The sequence below is a fragment of the Meles meles genome, chromosome 20 (genome assembly GCF_922984935.1).
Source record: "Meles meles chromosome 20, mMelMel3.1 paternal haplotype, whole genome shotgun sequence".
NCBI lineage: Eukaryota > Metazoa > Chordata > Mammalia > Carnivora > Mustelidae > Meles > Meles meles.
In genome coordinates this window covers 51,516,146-51,523,944 of record NC_060085.1, presented here as the reverse complement: position 1 = coordinate 51,523,944, position 7,799 = coordinate 51,516,146, and positions in this window count along the sequence as shown.

Here is a 7,799-nt window from a genome sequence, read left to right as displayed (position 1 = left end):
TGCTTTGTGTGTGGAAAATACTCTATTATTATTGTTACTATTAATTAGTATTCCTATGGCAGCCTTTTGGGTTTTGTTTTGTTTGCGAGAACTTGGCCTTGAGGGTCATATGCATTGTCTGTGGTGGTTTTGCCAGCTGTGTTTGTGGGTAACAGAAGGACGAATCATGCAGCCACAGAGCTTTTTTTCTTGTTTCTTCTTCTCTCTTTTTTTCTGGCCTGAAAGCCCGAGATAGTGGGATATTAATACCGCTCTCTGGGGGCTTGACGCTGGGGCCTGGCGGGGCTTGTTTTTACAGCCTGAAATAGTCTGGCATTTGCCTTTCCAGTGGGCAGACTGCCAGGCCAAGGAGTGTGCAACCACCCACCCTAACAAAGCAGAACTATTTTTACCTGGGGGGGGGGGCAAGAATGCAGCCCCACCTGGCGCGGTGGCCTGAGCCAGTTGCAGGCAAAGAATGGTCTCCTGTAGGTGGCACTGGGAAACCAACAGCTGGGCCCCTTGCGGACCAGCTTCCATGGCAGGCAGGCCAGGTGTCCCAGAAAGTCCTGGAGCACCCCGCCCCTGCCTTCTTCTCTCAGCTGGGAAGTAGGAGACCAGAATTCTCACACAGAGAGTTTCTGAAGTCATCAGACGAGTAATAGTAGGGTTTAGTTTTATCCTCTAATATAATCTGAATGAAAGCAATACTATGGCTAATAGGAATGACTTCCGCTTTCTGAGACTTTATTAGATATTGGGTACTGTGTTGATTTCTTTACGTACACCAGCTCTTGTTGTATCTCCATGAGGAATGGCCCCATTTCCCAGATGTGGAAACTGAGGCTCAGGAAGGTTAAGTGACTTGCTCAGGGTTAACCAGCTGGGAAGTGGTTTGGATCTCAAGCTTACTGGTTGCACAGTAGACCCACCTATCACCAGGTTCCTTGACTGTCCACACAGTAGAACAAGAACGGGGAGGAGTCAGGGAGTCTTGGTCTTACCTTTGGCTTGGACAGCAAATCTGTGGCTCCTTCAAGCCTTGGAGTTCCTAGGGGAGAAATCATGCCTGTGCCATTGGCTATGCAGGCCTGTGAGATCTGGGAGGATGGAAAGAGATTTGGAGAACCCCGACAGTAAGTTCATGCCAGCCCGTAATGCCCACATACTCAAGGCTGAGTGTGTCACCATGCCAGTTCTCCCTTGAGCAAGGGGGAGGCTGGGGATCAGGATCATGCAGAGCTGAATCCTCCAGAAGTTACCTTAGAGGAAGCTTGTGTTCCCTCCTTCCCACTCTCCCATTCTCCTCCCTCCCTCTCTCTCTCCTTCTGCCCATCTCTGTCTCTCTCCTTCTGCCCATCTCTGTCTCTCTCCTTCTCTTCCTTCTGCACTCACCTCTTGGTAGGATATAGCAGAAAGAGCTTGGTCTTTGTCAGCCTTTGTTCCCTCCTCCTCTCCATCCATCTAACTCTCCCCATCCTTGTGTCCAGCTCCAGGCCCTCCTCCTCCAAGAAGCTTTCCATGACTTCCTTTGCTGCCCAGAGCCACGTGGGATGCCTCTCGTCCGACCTCCTGTCTCCCTCGTTCTGTCTGTGAATATGGGGTCCCTCAGCATAAGCGGCTTGTCAGTGTTAGAAGACGTTTCGGGTGTCCACGCCGAGTCTACCCACCTGGGCTGGAAGCTGCTTGATGGTGGGGGCGGAGCCTTGTGCTTCTTTTTTTTTTTTTTTTTTAATATTTTATTTATTTGACAGAGAGAGATCACAAGTAGGCAGAGAGGCAGGCAGAGAGAGGGGGAAGCAGGCTCCCTGCTGAGCAGAGAGCCTGATGCGGGGCTCGATCCCAGGACCCTGAGATCATGACCTGAGCCGAAGGCAGAGGCTTAACCCACTGAGCCACCCAGGCGCCCGGAGCCTTGTGCTTCTTTACGTCACTTCGCTTCACTCCCCTGCACATGGGCTCCGGGGTCCGTCCACCCGCTCAGCACATATGGAGGCGTCTTAGCTTAGGAGGGAAGCACTTATAGTCCTACAGAGTGGTAAATCTGGGGAAAGAGGAAGTAGAAAGATTTGGAGAGGCCGAGAAACCCACATTCCAGTCATGGCTCTGTCATTTCCCAGCTGTGGGAGCTCGATCAAGTCACTTTCCTCCCTGTGTGCCTCCGCCTCCGCTTCTATAAAATGGAGACAGTCGTAATCCCTCCTACAAGGTCGTAGTGAGGACTAGATGAGATGGTGTGTGTCAGGCACCCGGCACTTTCCCCTCTCTGTCACAGCTCTCCTACTCGGGCAGGGCCGCGGCGGTGGCCGGTCGACTCTGGAATGGCCCTTTCTGCGTCCCTGGGTGCCTATTGCTGGTCGTGGAGAGCGGAGAGCCTGGCAGCTGACATGATCAGGTTTGTGCCACTTTGGTCCTAAATGGGCTCTGCATCAAACTTCCAATCACTTGACCTTTTCCATTTCTCTCCCGCCTCTGGTCTGTATGGGGGCATACTGTTTCTGTATGTTTCTCCGGGCAGTTTCTTGGGGTCTCCTTTCTCTGGACCAGCCCCCAGCCTTGTCCCTTGAGCAGAGAAACTGAAGGCCAGAGAAGGTGAACAGAGCCAACCAGGTCACGTTTCAAGTTTGGATCCAAATCTTGGTTCAACTGATTGCTTTTGCTCTACTGATGAAGATGGCATGGGGCCTGGCTGTCTGCATCCCCGACCTTCCCATTTTCCAAAGGACCTTCCTCCCCCAGCCTGCACACCCCGCTGCAAGAGGTCTCATTCCTCACGTGTTGTAAGACTACAAATACTACAGTCTGTCCTGCGCCAGACCTTTTGTTCCCTTTCCTGCAGACTTATTGGTGGGAAAATTAGCTGTTTAGTAGGAGATAAAAAAGAGGGAGGGTGTGTTGCCAAGAGATTTGGGCTTCTCAGTTCTGAGCCTAAATATGAAGTCTTTTGAGTTGTGTGTTCTGTTTGAGATTTGCACTAACCCCGTCTTTCTCTCTCTTCAATTCTTATTTCCTTGGTCATCGTTGAAGTGCGACACAGATTATTAAAAACAAAAACAAAACCTTGCTTTCATAGCAGCACAGGCTTATATTTAGTTACCAAAAAATTCCTTTGGAATTTAATTTCCCCTGCTCCACAGTGGTGCAAGGGGAAGGAGAAAAGTGGACAAATCTGAAACGTTCCCCAGCATCTACAACTTGAAACAGAACAGAGAAGGGCTTTCAAAACCATGGTCTGTGTCTGTCTGCCTCCCCTGCCCTACCATGAGCCAGTGATCCAAGTCTTGGGCTTCAGAAACCATCAAGTGTTACCTTGGACAGACGCTGTATGGGGCTGCGACTGTATCATTAGGCCGCCTGATTTGCTCCCAACAAAGAAGGGGCCAGCCGGCCCTATTGTCTCTCGGCACACTCAGCTTGAGGGGGCAGTTAGGAACCTGGCCTGAGGCATGTTTGGGATTCCCAGGAGTTGGTGTGCATAACTAATTCCAAGGGACTATTTTCAAGGTAGATAGAGGGAGTGCGGACTCATGGGGCCGGCAGGGGAAGTCAGGAAAGCATGTTGCTGGTGTTGCTTCTGCTCCCCACTCACTGTGACCTTGAGGAGGACACTCAGTGTGACCTTGGGAAGGACATTCACTTAGTGTGACCTTGGGAAGCCCATTCAGTCCCTGTGACCTTGGAAAGCCATCACCCAGTGACCTTCAGACCCTTCACTGTAACTTGCAGAGACCACTCAGTGTGACCTTGGAGTGACAGCTCGCTGACCCCGCGGAGACGATTCACTCATGTCAGCCTCTGGGAATGTGGGCAAGTCACGCACTGGAACAGGGAGTGCTCGCATCTCCCTCTGAGCTCCGGCTTCTGTCTGTAAAATGAGGCAGTTACGGCAGTCCTGTTTCTCTGGATCTACCCTGGAGAGACACACACACACCTGCAGGCATATGCACAAGGAAATTCTTTTTTAAAATCACAATGCTTTTTGTAATTACAAAAAATAGGAAACAATCTAGGAGTCCGTCAAGAGGAGCACAGTTGAATGTGTCTCGGCACCTTCCTACCATGGCATATTGGAAGGGGTGGGGCTGGCACATGGTCAACAAGTCCCATAAATGTAATGTTGAATGAAAGAAGCCAAACACAAGAAAGGCAGCTGTGCGTTACCTATTTATAGCCCCCCAAATCCATCCCCTGAAGCCCTAACCCTGGTGTGATGGTACTGGGAGGTGGTACCTTGAGGAGGTAACTGTGCTAGATGAGACCTTGAGGGTGGAACCCCCGTGATTGGATTAGTGCCCTCATAAAACCAGAGAGCTCCCTGGAGCTCATTCCCTGCCTTCTCTCCTCTCCCCATGTGAAGACACAGAAAGTGGGTGGCTGTCTGCATGCCAGGGAGAGCCTCTCACCAGAGCCCACTATACTGGCACCCTGATCCTGGACTTCCAGCCTCTAGAACTTTCTCTTGTTTAAGCCACCAGCTTCTTGTTAGGCCAGCTCGAGCTGACTAATGTAAGTATCTAGTCTATGATGTTCAGCAACTTCCAAGTATATCAAGTTCAACAACAAACAAAACTGATCCCTGGACCAGTTAGGGGCGTGGTTGCTCTTGGGGCGGGAGCAGGGGCAGCGGGTCGGTACTGGAAAGAGGCACAGGAGGGCTTCAGGATCTCTGGTCACGTTCTGTCCTTGATCTTACTGTTATCACAGGAGTGCCTTTTCTCTGTGAAAACTTATCATTCATGCTTGAGATTGGTGCATTTTTATGATGTGTGTTACACTTCAATAAAATTTATGAAAAGAAGAGAACCCATTCAAATAAAGAAATAATGATTATCAATAAAAAACGAAGGCTCATGAACAATATTTCAGTCATTTTTCTCTTATTGGTGTCCAGACCAGTACCTGGACTCAAGCCCCTTACGTGTACACTAAGAGTAAAATTTGCTACAAAATTTATAAAAGTGAACATAATAAAACTATGTATGCTGACACAGAAAGCTATCCATGATATGTTTTGTGCTTAATAAAAGGTGTTGAGTGATATTTATAGTGGTATTGTATGATCTCATTTGTGGTTTTAAAAATCCTCAGTGTATGTACATGAATATGCATATCTCTATGTAAATCTAGGGACATTTAGGTGGGGAGGCATTAATTTTTCACTTTTATCTTTTGTGGGTTAGATTTTTTTTCATAGCATTAAGGTATTTCTTTTTTAAATATTAAAAAAAGATCGTTGGGGAGAAATAAAGGGGTGAAAGGAAGTGAAGGGTTTGGAGCAGGTGATGTCTAAGATCCCCTCGTCCTGCTCTGGGGTCTGTGATTAACATTGAACATTAACATTGAACGCCCATGTGTCCAACAATATTGATGGCCAGGTTTGAACTGTGTGGCACTGAATCTCTATTTGTGGTTTTTTATTTAGATCCACAAAGGCATTCAGCTTTGTCCATTCCTGTGGCTCTTTTTTTAGGTGTTTGTTGTGGATGCTTTCGCCAAGTCAAGATGGAGACCGGAAAGCAAGGTATAATGGACATGCCTCGGGACGGCCCTTCAGGGAGCAATTCCCAGCTTGCCGCCCCCCCCCCCCCCCCCCCCCCGCCACTTCCACCTCAGGGAGATAGATGCTGGTCACATGCTCATATCCATAAATAATGGCTGTCGGAAGAGTGGTGTGGAGACATGGGGGAGAGAACATTTGGTTCTGCCCAGGGAAATCAGGGAGGACTTCCCACAGGAGGGGGCATCTGAGGTGGTCCTTGGAGGATGAGTAGAAGTTTGACAGGCAGAGAACAGAGGAAGGGAATGTTCCAAAGGGAGGGAAGTGCACACAAGGGTTGGGAGTCATGATGGCCTAGATGTTGGGGTCATGTAGGAGCGTAGGATAGCTGAGAACTCATGACAGGGGTGGATCAGGGGAAAGTGTGACAGTTCAGGCTGGAAAAGCTGTTTGGAGCCAGACTGAAGATTTGGGCTTCATTGTGATGGTAATAAGGAGCCAGAGATGATTTGAAGCAGGAGATTTATGCACTCTGAAGGAGGGAGCTTTTCTTTTCTCGCTCACACCTTCCTTCTAGAGAGGGAGCCTCTGACCAGTAGGAATAAAAGACAGTCTTGGTAGACATTGTAAATCGTCAGGATTATGTTGTGAGAGGCAGCAGACAGAAAGGTTTGCCTGTCTTGTGGATGTTTAATGTGGAGAAATGGAGAGCTGATGAGGTCCCACACGTTCCCGGTCCAGAGCTTTCCAGTGTGACTCAACGAAGGCCCAATTAATTACTTCACATCTGGGATCCTCAGTGCCAAGCGTGAAGCACATCTGTCATGGAAGAAATCCTAGACTGGGACTTGCTACTCACGGCCGTGTGACTGTGGGCATGTCCCTTCCCTTAGTTTGGCCTTGGTTTCCCCAGGTGTACGGTGTGGAGGTAGGACAAAGGGATTTCTGAGGTGCCGGCACGTGTTCACCACCAGCTGCTGGCTGCTTGCCTTCCTTGCTGGGTGGCGGAGGGGGGCATCGGCTGATGATCGAGCACCCCTCTGTGTCCCAGGGCTAGGGGTTAGTGCTGTCCCGAGGCCCGGGAAGGCTGACGGTGCCTTGCAAAGCAAATCGAATTTATGTCTGAAAATTGCAGTGGCCAGATAGACTGGCCTTTTCAAGTTCCAAATTGGGTTTGGAGACCAATGGATTGGGTTAGCCGGAAGAGAGGAAGAAACAGAAGAATGGCTCAACATGTGTGGACTTGCTGGCGGGCAGCCTTGCTCCTTAGAAGATTAGCATCTCTGATTCTTTTTTTTTTTTTTTAAAGATTTTATTTATTTATTTGACAGAGGGAGAGATCACAAGCAGGCAGAGAGAGGAAGAAGCAGGCTCCCTGCTGAGCAGAGAGCCCAATGAGGGGCTTGATCCCAGGACCCTGAGATCATGGCCTGAGCCAAAGGCAGAGGCTCTAACCCACTGAGCCACCCAGGTGCCCCAGCATCTCTGATTCTTGCTGGAAGCACACTGGTTTGTCCTTCCTGCCCTCCAGGAGCCAGGAAAGAAAACCTCCCCCAGGTTTTAGCCCAGAGAGGCCAGCAGTCAGATCACGGAAACGGTCCTCGTTGTTGAACCTGACGTACCTGGGGGTGGGCATCACCTTGGACCTGCTTGGGAACTCTGTGAGATGTGCCTTCCAGGGCTTGTGGAGGGGGCTGGACCTTCAGCTGTTACCCGTTAATTTTCTGGCCCTTTGCGGATAGAGCTCCCCTTGTTGCCCACTTCTGAGGAAGCACCCTTAGCTCAGCATGCCAGCCTCAGGGTCATGGTGAATTCCCTCCTGCCATCCCTCTAATGAGGCATGTAGAGACTGGGTTCCTCTGTTCTTGAAATTGTCAAAGTCGAGAAAAAGAAACAAATGGATTTTTAAAAATTACTGATGGTCTTTCTGTTTCTCTCTGTCTCTGCCTCCCTCTTTCTCTTCACAGATGGAACAAACTCATCTTTGGAGAAGTCTGCACGGAAGTCCAGAATCAGGCTGATGAAGTCCCTGCGCGCGAATGTAGACTGTGAATCACGATCATCACGTATTTCTGAAGCACCTGGTATTTGCCAGCGCCCGTTCGGAGTGCTAAACAGGCAGCAGGAAACAAAACGGACAAAAATCTGTCTTCACAGAGCCTACACCCTGATTTTAGGGTGATTAGGGAGATGTTAAACAGAGTAAATAGTAAGATGGTTGATGTGTTGGGTAGTCAAAAGTGCTATGAAGAGGGGCGCCTGGGTGGCTCAGTGGATTAAGCCGCTGCCTTCGGCTCAGGTCATGATCTCAGGGTCCTGGGAT